Source organism: Cavia porcellus, unplaced genomic scaffold (assembly GCF_034190915.1).
Source record: "Cavia porcellus strain 051 isolate PalLab524CR breed Dunkin Hartley unplaced genomic scaffold, mCavPor4.1 scaffold_19, whole genome shotgun sequence".
Taxonomy (NCBI): domain Eukaryota; kingdom Metazoa; phylum Chordata; class Mammalia; order Rodentia; family Caviidae; genus Cavia; species Cavia porcellus.
This window is the reverse complement of record NW_026947502.1, coordinates 35501138-35513258: the sequence shown is the minus strand read 5'-3', so window position 1 is coordinate 35513258 and position 12121 is coordinate 35501138. Positions and strand designations below refer to the sequence as shown.

At 35.5% G+C, this 12121-nt stretch overlaps 1 non-coding gene across 1 annotated transcript; it reads right to left on the bottom strand.

The window, feature by feature from the left end:
* Window positions 1-1609: 1609 nt before the first annotated feature.
* On the bottom strand, window positions 1610-1716 carry LOC111757832 (U6 spliceosomal RNA). Its single transcript, XR_002792098.1, has one exon. It is a non-coding gene; the product is annotated as a U6 spliceosomal RNA (small nuclear RNA).
* Between the last annotated feature and the right edge of the window lie 10405 nt (window positions 1717-12121).

The window sequence follows — 12121 nt, the reverse complement described above, 5'->3', positions numbered from 1 at the left end:
TCTATCAAGTCCTTTTGTTCACAGGTGTGATTCAGTTCTTCTATTTCTTTGCTGACATTCTCTCTGGTTGACCTGTTACTTGGTGTCAATGTTGTGTTAAGGTCTGCTATAATTGTATTATTGTTTAATTACTTTTTCATTTCTATTAATACTTGCTTTGTATAACTAGGTGCTCTGGAATTTGGTGCATATAAATTTAAGATTGTTATCTCTTCCTCTTGAAGTTTTCCCTTAACCAGTATGTAATGACCTTCTTTATCTCTTCTGATCATTCTTGGTTTGAAGTTCACATTGTCTGCAAGCAGAATAGCTACCCCTGCTTTTTTGGGTTCCTGTTGCATGAAGTATTGTTGTCCATCTATTCCCTTTCAGTCTGTGAATTTCCTTTTGGGTTAGATGGGTTTCTTGTAGACAGCATATGGTTGGATGTTTTTTCTTAATCCATTCTGCCAGTTTGTTTCATTTAATTGATGAATTGAGAGCATTTACATTAACGGTTATAACTCATATGTTGGTTTATTGCTGACATGTTATCTTTCTGCTGTTGCATCTTTATCTTTCCATTCTGCTTAATAGTCTGCTTTGCTTAGTGTTTTTTTCCTACTGTATCTAAACTGTCTTTCAATATTCTTTGCAGGGTTGGCTTGGTGATCATGAAGTTCTTGAGCTGTTCTTTGTCACAGAAATATCTTATTTCTCCATCCATTTTGAAGCACAGTTTTGCAGGGCACATCAGTCTAGGTTGGAAATCATTTTTCTTTAGAATCTGAAATACTCCACTCCATGCTCTTCTTGACTTCATTTTTTTGTGCTGAGAAATCTGCTGTGATTCTGATAGGTTTTCCTTTATAGGTAATCTGTCTTTTCTCTCTTGCAGCTTTTAATATTCTACTCTTATGTTGGATTTCTGAGATGAGGATTATTATATGTCTTGGTGTAGTTTTACTTTGGTTATGGCTATTTGAGTTCTATATGCTTCACTTATCCTAATGTCAGTTTCCATTATCATGTTCAGGAAATTTTCAGCTATTACTTCTCTAAATATCCTCTTAATATCATTTCTGTTGTCCCCCTTTTTTTTCATTTATCCCTATCAACCTTATGTTGTTTTTCTTTGCATTTTCTTGCAGCTGTTGAATTGTTTCTTGATTCCTTGTTATTTTTAAAAGATCTTTCCTTTCCTGTTCATTAGCTGCAATCTTGTCTTCAAGGTCTGAAATTCTATCTTCACTTTCATTGAGGTGGTTTTGACAATCTTCAGTGGAATTTTTTATTTCCTGTATATCTCTTTGAATCTGCTCCATGTATTCTGTTTATTTCTTACATTGTTCACCTAGGGATTCTAAATTTTTGTTTTGTTCCCCAAATTTTTTAACTTGTTTTCTTTAGATGTGTTCAGCATCTCTTTTAATACTTTTATCATTTTTTTTATTTTCCTGGGAGATTATTTCAAGTTTTAATTCCTTTAAAGCTTCCCAGTATTGCTTCTTTATTTCAATTGCTATTATTTCAGGTATCAGGTGTATGGCATATATTTTCTTCTATGTACATATCCCCTAAGATTTCTTGGGTTGGGATGGAGGTTTGAGATTGCATTTTGGTCTTTTGTAAAAATATGGAATGCTTCATGAATTTGTATATCATCCTTGCACAGGGGCCATGCTAATCTTCTCTGTAGTGTTCCAATTTTAGAATATGTGATGGTGAAGTGAGCACTATAACATCTCTTGTTATCTTCACAATAGTTGTCCATTCAATCAGGTATAGCAAAATCAAACCAAAAACAGAACACTTAGAAAACCATTCAAAACAGAATATTGAATAGAGCAAAACAATTAATCAGAAGAAAGCAAAACAGTGAAAACTGTATTTGCTTTCAAAGACAAGATTGAAGGAAATCCTCCATATTTGCTATATTGTATACTGTCATCCTCCACAAGAGGATGACAGACCTTTGGCCCCAGGTCAGCATAATCAATACAACAACACAATCATTCACTTGCTTTTTGTACCTTAGTTGCTATCAATTCAGGCTGGCCTCAGCAGCATCCATTTGCTAACAGTAAGGGGAGGCTCACAGGAGACAGTGACTTATTCTCTCCCTGGCATGAATGCAACTCATGTCACTTACCAGGAAGGCTGGCTCCTTGCTTTCTTGCTTGGCCACCCAAGTTCCAGCATCAAGGCATTTTCTTTACCACTAAATTATGCCTCAAGCTAATCCAGTGCAGAGATGTGGTTACATGTAACAGCTTGGCTACTCTTTGATTTTATTTTCATTTACAGCAGAGGAAATCAAGTCAGCAACTTCTCTGTCAGGCAAAATATAGTGTCTCCTTAGAGGCTCAGAATATAGAAGTTTGTCTTTCTCTGACTCTTCGTAACAGTAACTAGATGCCTCCCAAAGGGATTCAAGGTACTGCCCTGGTAGGTTTCTAGACAGATCAAAAGGAAGTATTGTTTCAGGCCAGAATATCAGGCATAAAACTACTCCCACCTGTAAGATGAAAGAAAAGCAACTTTTGGAAAGTTTAATGTGGACAGAGAGGGAAAGAATAACAGAGAAAGAAAGAGACAGAGATAGAAAAATGTCCCCTCTACTGTTTGATATTTAACCAGGTAACTCAAGCTTCTGGTTCACATTTTTTGCAGAAATCATTAGCCAATTTTTTATGATAGATATCAGAACACTTAAAATTTATTCTTTATATTTTAAAAGTAGCTATCAACTTGTAGATGCACTAAAAATGTATCTGTCAAAGATATAGATATATTTTTCAATCAGTTTTCTTATCTTTCTAAATTATATATGGATAATGTATTGCCTTGCTTTAATAATGGCAACTTCCTATTAGGTCAAATCTAAATTTTTTACCATGATACTCAAGGTCATTTAATGTTTCAATCAAGTCAAATATTTCAACTTTAGTACTTGCCAATTCCTCCATATACTGTTATCTTAAAATTTGCAAGAGTATATGTCATTAGCAAAGCTTTTGTAAATAGAGAGAGGAAGAAGAATTGACAAGAGTGGTGGGATGGAAAAGGAAGAAAAATTTAAATGTTTTATGTACTGATACAACTTTCCTGTGATGAGTGTGATCATTATATATGGGAAACATACAATTAAAATTAAATAAAATCTGATGACAAATCATTTATATATACTTACCAGGTATTCAAGCTTCTGGTTCATATTTTTTGCAGGAATCAATGACCAAATCCTTATAATAGATATCAGATCTATATCAGATATTATATATATATATATATATATATATATATATATCCAATCAGGACTTTCCATTTCATATTTCTATGCCTGCTTATACAGAGATTTATGTCTTCTTTAACACATTGATTAAATAGACTATATCTCATAACCTTCTCAATTATACCCTAGAAAAGTGGTCACCAACTTTTTTGACATAGGCATTACTTTAAGAAGAAAAGGAGATAGGTTCTGGGAGGACATGGTGGATAGATAACAGCAGCTACGGAGGCTCTCTGAAAGACTCGGCTCAGAAGTCAGGAATGGTGCGGAGTAAGGAGACATAAGCCAGTGGAGATATGCTCTGCTGACCCAGGAACAAAGTGGGCTGAGAGAAACCAACTTGGAATGCAGTCCTGATGCTAGAACAGGAACAGAAAAGCCTCAGTGTGGAGGCTGGAGCCCGTGCCATTAGAAGCCGTGATTTGGGTTTCCCGCCGCGTGGCGGCTGCCTCTACATCGGCTCAGCAAGGAGAGAGATGCGCGGAAGCTCTGAGAAAGGGAATCTGCGAATGGAGTCGAAAACAGGACGTTCAGAGAGGCGTGCACTGACTTGTGGTGAGGTGAGTGAGAGAAACTGACACTCTACCACAGTTTGACTCCAGTGGAGGACATTCTGGGACTGGGCAGTCTTGCGGGAGCAGGGCGCAGTGGTGACTTCAGCCACATATCCCCCTCTAAAGCGGGATTGGTGAGACGTGCCAGGCCTACGTGACGCTGCTGGCGGACCCAGTAGGCTAGCCCAACCCAGATCCCAGAGCTTGAGGGTGGCCTGGAGGGGCGGGCCCTGTGTAGGCTGCCTGGTCTGGAACTTCCTGGTGTCTGCAGTGGGCGGGAACACCTAGCCGGCGCAATTTGATCAGGCTGTGGCTGACAGGGAGGGAAGCTGAGCCTCTTATATAAGCTTGCATATATAAGGAACAAAGAATATGGGAAAAGGCAGCAACAATAAAGGCTCCTCGGCCCCCAATCCTGAGAAACAGGTAATATCAGACACCGCACCAATAGACATAAACTGCCATCTAGAGAGCCTCATAGATCAGTTCAGGAATGAAGTTATCAGTGACCTGAAGCTAGAAGTAAGCAGAATAGTTAGAGAAATGCTAAACACCACCCAAGAAAAAACAGATGGTGGAATGGAAGAACAGAAAAAGAGGGGAGAATCGTTTGATGGAGAAAATAGAGAAAGCAGGTTCAAAGGGGCTACCAGGAAACTAAAAAGTCTATCGAAAACTGGCATAACAGCTTGAAAGACACTAAGGACAGACTATCTGAACTGGAGGGCAGATTTATAATATGGGAGAATGAAATGAAAAACTTCTTAAAAATAACAAAGAAACAAACAGCAATAATACAAAGACAAGAAGATAATAAGAGGATCCATAACTTAAGAATTAAGAACATAAAAGAAGAAGTAGGGACACAAACAAATGAACTACAAAAGCTACTCACAGAAATAATCCAGAAGAATTTTCCTAATTTAGCAAAAGGTAAAGATACTCAGATGTATGAGGCATACAGGACCCCAGCTACCTACAACCCAAACAGAGCAACACCCAGGCATATAATAATAAAAATTCCAGAAATTCAATACAAGAACAGAATATTAAAAGCTGTCAGAGACAAGAAACAGACCACTTACAAGGGAACACCCATCAGAATTACAGCAGATTTCTCTGCACAAACCATCAAATCACGAAGAGCGTGGGGGGAAATAATTCAAGCTTTGAAAGATAATAATCTCCAGCCAAGATTGAGATATCCTGCACAACTGTCCCTGGAAATTGATGGAAAAACAAGGTGCTTCCAGGATAAAGAGGAACTGGGGGAATTTGCAACCACCAATTCAACTCTACAGAGAGTATTGCAGGATATTCTAAAAAAAAGAAAAATGCAAAGAATCCAAAAATAGTGACAGGGAGGCCACAACGAATGGAGCAGAGAACAAAATGAAGAAGACAAACTGACAGCTACTGACAGAAAAAGAGCTCAACAGAAATGAGGCAGAGAAGGTTGGATGATAGGAACAGCTATTTTGGAGAAAATGATGTCTTAATAGGTAATACTGATTTAGTATCATCTTGTTTTGAAGTCTCATCAAGCTTTTGTTCTTCTGTCTCCATTGGTCTAAACAGGTTGTATCTTATTGGATTTTATTATGTATGATAGAATAAGCAAAAACTTTTAAAGACAAGGAGATTATACAGAAACCATTGTTCATTTTCTGTTAGTCAATTCTAAATACCCTGTAATGCTGTCATTCTCTTAAATGGTTTTACATTGTTTTGATATATTTAATGCTACAGTATACGAAGTTGTACTCAAGGATTTCAAGGAAAGAGACAATATGGTGACTACTTTTATGTCAGGATTATCTTGTGGTGAAACACTATTCTGCTTAAATGGTTATGTTTTGATCTGTGCTGTTTGGCTGTTATGCCCTCTTTTATCTCAATCTCCACTCCATTATTTACTTTTTATTTTTATCCTTTTAATTAAGGGAAAAATAAATAAAAATAGCAGGATATATTATAGTAACCCACTTTGACTTTCCATTATCTTGATTTAAAGCCCTGTATTGCTCTCACCATCTTGTTTTTGACTGATGTTCCCCTATTCTGTTTTGCTGGATAGTACCAGGTTCGAAAGTTTAGGCATCAGCTGTGAAGATAGTGAGATTTATTATGACGCCCATTCTCATTGACTTTTATCTACTTTTGAAGACCTACAATGTCTCCAATGTTTTGCTTTTGTTGGTTTTGTTCTTTACTGTTTTGTTCAATTTTATTATGACTGATGATATAGCCAATTCTATTAGAGATAGCGGGAGGCATTATGGTAACCATTGTTGATCACCTTGTATTATATCTTTGCATTATCTATTATGTCCACCCTTTTGATTTGACTGACTCTGTTCTGTTATGTCACATTTGGTTTTACTCTCTTCCAAAAAAATAATAAGAACCGTGGGAGCAATAAAACCCAAAATGTGTAATAGTCATTGTACAAAAGAGAGGAAAAGAAAGAGCTCTAAATGATATAACTGCATGTATATTTAAGTGTATAAGATAGAAAATGATATCACTGAGTTTTATTGGATCATTGAACAGAACTGTTTGCAGTATCATTGTTGGAATGTCCACTTTACAAGCTTTAATTTTGTGACTTGAACAATTGTTTCTAAGATGACAATATGTAATCCATTAACTAGTGATTTCCTACTGTTTATTTTTTTCTGTAAATCTGTATAACTTGTATCCTTTCTCTGTTTTTTTTTCTCCTTAAATAAAATTTTAAAAAAAAGAAGAAAAGGAGACCTATTATTGTTTACTTTGCTTTTCCAAATAATATATATATCTCTCTCTCTTTCTCTCTCTCTCCCTCCTTCCTTCCCCCCCCTCATACTTGCATACACACACACACACACGCACACACACACACACACACACACACACACACACACACACACATCAATATATAGGACAAGTTAAAACCAAATTAAGGAAGAAGAATACAATCACAGAATCAATGAAATATTTTCAACTTCATTTATCTAGTTTTATGAAAATGTCATTAGTTTTCTTGGTCTTACTTTTTAAATTTTGCCACAGAGGAAAATTTTCCATATATATACATATATATATATATATATATATATATATATATGTATATATATATATATATATATATAGTCTTCAACTATAGGAAAAACAGATAATCTGATAGTGGTGTTCTAACACTATACAGATTTACTACATTGAATTGTAATTATTTTTGCTGGATCACTTCCCCCTACTTCCCCTATTTTTGAATTTTCGAATAGAGGGAGAATAATTTTTACTATTATCAGCCTCTTATTCCAGGCATCTGATATATGGGGTGTTCAGTAAATATCTGTTAAACTAATTTTAATACAAATGGTTCTATGGGTTGCTAAGTCAGACCTGTCCCAGGCAGAAAATAGTCCTTATTCCAGTAGAACATAACGTGGCTTTTGTCATTTGATATTTCCTACACCAACAAATTTTATTTGTTAAGTTACTTTTTATACAAAGTTCTGCTAGAAGCAGTACATTAAATAAATTTTCTTTTCACTTAGTTATAATTTTCCTTCAGTAATTGTATTTTAAATGCATCTTCCTGTTTGATTAGTGGTTTGTAAAAGACACTAAAAGTAGAAGATTTTAAATTCTTTTTTGGATCACCTGTGAATTATTCAGGATACTTTGGTTTTAATGATATAGCCTAACTTACATAAGGACTAAAAAGGGGAAATTTATTGGTTCACATAACTAAAAAGTTTTTTCAGGTAAAGACAGAATCAGCAGATCACTAATGTCAGTACGGATGATATTTCTTTTCATCTTTCTATTCTGCCTTCAACATGGTTTTCTCCTAGATCTCTAGGTCTGGCCCCTCATTTGGTCTTTAGAAAGACAGGTCTCAGCAGATATATAGCCATAGGAATTATCCCTACATCCCTACAAGTTCAATGCAATTATATTCACTTACGTTACCTTCTCAATGGAATAAAGTTTACTGATTGTCTAATTGTAGCCTCAGCTAACTTTCAGATAGAACCAGCTTTCCAGAAAACATGCAAATTGCCATGTGGCAATCTGGGGTTTATGCAAAAAGCAAAGAAACAATAGAAGTTAGCAACAAATACTCACTGTAGTGTTTACAAGGTATAATTTTCTGAAGACACAAGTATCCCCAAACATCTTAGAATCTTCACAAATATACTCTGGATTTTAAAAATCTCTAAACAAACAAAGATAAAATTATGCTCTCCTAACATTCTTATCCCACTCTCACAGAAGGCAGTCACATTATTCTTTTTCAACAAAGTGCAATTTAAAGATATCTTCTAGAAAAAGATGGATGATGATAAAGGAGCTGTTTCAGGAGCTGATCCAGAATGTAATGACTAATTACATTTTTGCAGGCTAAACTGTCCAAAGTACTAGAGGGCACCATCTTTCTTCCAGCTTCCAAAGAGGTTAAAAGATTCTTTGCCTGTGGCAGTGAAATATGAATGGAAGTTTAGCAACTTGATCCTTTTACAAAAGCAGTAACTCACTGCCTCCAAGGCCAGACCTCCAAAGGAGCACATTGGAGGGACTGTGTACTATAAGACCAGCCCTGTCATGGGAATATTCTTAGAAGCTATTTAAGTGGAAGCTTTTCACCTGAAGGATTCAACTGGTTGCTCATTTAGGCTACTGTCCCTCACAGCAGTTCAAATGGGTTGCCTTGACCTAAGGAATGATTGTAGTTTATAATCTTAAAGTAATAGTAAGACTAAAGTTTTATCTGTCTCACAACTTTTGGTTAATAGAAATATTAACATTTAAATTTTTAATTTTAATTTTAACCTTTGAAGAAAACTGTTACAGTAATCACCCTAAGTATCCCATTCTAGTGTATCTACACTTAGTCCCATGCATGCCACACATTTGCTCATACATGCACATACACACATATATACTGAGATTGACCATGTGACTTGCTCTGACCAATGGAATACTAGAAAACATGATATAACAGGACTGAGACATGCATGCTTGCCTATTAGAGATTGTCTTTCCTTTCTAGTGGGAACTTTTCCACCTCCATGTGTAAAATCTTAGATAGATTCTTAGGTGATGTATGCTTACGAAGAATGAGGTCTCTGCTGTTTCTCTATGGTGCTGAGGCTAAGTAGGTCTAGCTTTCATGGTATGGAGCTGAAGAAGTTATCCCAAGTGGATGTCACCTATACACACAATTTAAAGAAACATGAGCAAATAAATAGATGTTATTTCAACCTAAATCTTGGAATATATCAGTATATAATGAATTAGTAATGACACAATCTTCAGAGTATACAGTAAGTATTATAGTGTACCACAGAGTGCCTAGAAAGCAACCAATAAATATTTACTGTATTAATAAATTAATATAACCATTCTGGTGATTAATGTGAATTATAATAAGCACAGTTATAAAATGATTTTCATGGAATATTAGAAAAGATAAAAGTGTTTTAATGTAAAATTAATTTTGGTCTCTTTACATAAAAGAAGACATATAGATATCTTCAATTTCATCCAGTAAAATAATACACTAGTTTAACAGAAAATAAAATAATTGATCTAAAATGCTCAGTTCAGTTTCTTGTTCTTGATATATATTATTACTGATGACCATGAGGATAATCGTTAATATAAATGATGATGACTAGGAACTTCCCAAGTGTTCAGATTATTTTAGTCCATATTTTACTTGTACTTTATTATTAAAATATCATGGACATATAAAAATGAGGTTTGTGAAAAGAAGATGCTAATACTGGATAACAAGTGCAAATATTTAGAGGAATTTTTTATTCTTTTTGGAGTAGATATAATTCTTCAATTTCAAATTCATACCATTTCAGCTGTAAAAATTATTATTTCATCAAATATTACCCTTTGTCTGTTTTCTTTATTATATACTTTATATTGTTTTTTAATGGTTCTTTAACATTTCAATCTTATTACTCTATCAGATACCTGGGAAATTTTGTTAAATCAACTAATTCTCTCTTCTTCTCTGCCTATTTCTCCCAATAAACCCTGTCATCTATTTAGCCTATCTCACATGCTTTCCATTTCAATTACTGCATTTTTCATTCTTATAACTCTAATTATATTCTTCAAATACACTTACTGTATATAGCATTATAGTTTCTTGCTATATCTTCTAATTATTTCTTTATAATCACTTTCAATATCCCCATATCATCAATTCTAAGTTAAAATATTTAGTACTTGAGAGAGGACACTGGAGAAATAGCAGAACAGAAATCAACAACCTAGACAATAATAGCACAAGCAGAATTTATCTAATGTAATTATTTTGAACTCTTGAGTCTTTCAAATCTTAAAGTGTAGTTAATTTTGGTGAATTAAAACTCTTTGGGCAATACCAGCTTCCTCACGGCATGCAGCCATGAACATGTTCCAGGAGTAGCTTGCCCTGTAGATTTCAAAGATTTGTACTTTAATAACTGATCTGTTACTCATATTAGGGAGTAACACACAAAGAAATGTGCTGCTGTTCTTATTGCTTACCCTCCTCCCTATTTTTAGAAACTCCTCTCCTCTGGTTAAGATGAATACCAATGGACTTAATAGATCAGTGCCATGTTTCCTCCTTCCTGCATTTTTTTCTTCTCCCCTTTCAGGGGCTGCATACTAAAAAGTAGGACATTCAAAGTTGACTTCATTTTTAGATGAAATTAGAGAATGACCATTCCTTGTCAAAGAAAAGTACAGACTGGGAAATACCTAAGAGAGCTTTTAACTTTTCACCTCAGGCTGATCCTTGGCATGGAGAAAGCAATGTCATAAAAGTACATATAACAAAAACCAGCTAGCCTGGGGAGAAACAATCTGATTTCCAGACTAACTACATTGTTTGGTTCACATGTGCAATTTTTGATAAAAAAAAAGCATACAAAGAAATAGGCACATACGTAACATTCAAAGGAAAACAATCAATAGAACAGTCCTTTTAAAAAGATCCTATGGTAAATCTACTAGACAAAGAATTAATAAAACTATTTTGGCCCATTTTTTCTTCCTGTAAATCAGCTCCAAAACCTGAGTAATTTATAAAGAAATTTAATTCACTCATGACACTGAAGGATGGGAAATTTAAAGGCATAGTGGTGGGGTGCAACAAAGGTGTTCGTGCTGCATGAAATCATGATATAAGGTGAAAAACCAAACAAGTGGATGAAAAGGAAAGACACAAAGACTAGGCTCACATTCATAATATATTTCTCTTATGATAACTTAATTCTCTCCCACAATAGTGGTATCAATCCATTCATGAGCACTCTATCCTCATGACCTAATTATCTATCGTTATGCCCCACATCTTAACACCACAAGCTTGGACAAGCTTCCAACACTTGAATTTTAGAAACATGTCCAAACCATAACCACATAAGGATACTCAAAGGATTAAAGGAAAATGTAAAAAAAATTCAAGAAAATTATATAGTATTCCAATAGAAATATCAATAAAATATACATAATCTAAAAAGAAACAAAAAAGAAATTTGAGAAAAGAAAAAGGATAATGACTGAAATAGAAAATTTACCTGAAGGATTAAAGGCAGATTTGAACAAGCAGAAGAAAGAATTGTTTGACTGGACCAAGATCTCAGTGTAGTAAAGAGCAGAGAAAGAAACTGTCTGAGTGTTGCCATTCAGATGCTGGAATATGTCAATGCAAGGAAGACAAGGAAGAGGGAAGTGGGTCCCTGGACCCAGGAAAGTTCTGAAGTGAGAACTGAAGCCTATAGAGATAATGAAGAGAGAAGTAGCTAGCAGACTTATCCCTGAATTGGGACTCTCTGCATGAAAGGAGTAGTTCAAACATGTGGACATACAGTGACTGTTGGTGACCCCAGGGGCCTCCATGGAGAGACACAACAGTGGAGGGGAGCAGTGGATGTAAAAGACTGCATTAGCTGAGGATGGATGCTGGGGGCTCAGTCATTCCACAGAAGAGGCCAATTGGCCAAGAGCTAAATTGGAGAGGGGCTGGCTGAGCTCAGAACTCAGAGAGGCTGCTGGTTCCATCTAGCAGCTCCCAGGTGGATTTAGGCCCACTACAGAAGGTTCACTGACTGATGCAGTCTGGATGGATCTGATCTCAGCCCACAGGGCCAGACTACAGACTGAACTTCAGGGAGACAACGGAGATTATCCGTTACCTGCTAGAAAGCTACTGCTGGCTTGTTGGGATAAATCAACACAGATCTGGATTCTCTTTCCACACATTGTCAACCAAGGACAGCAGAGATAAATCTGG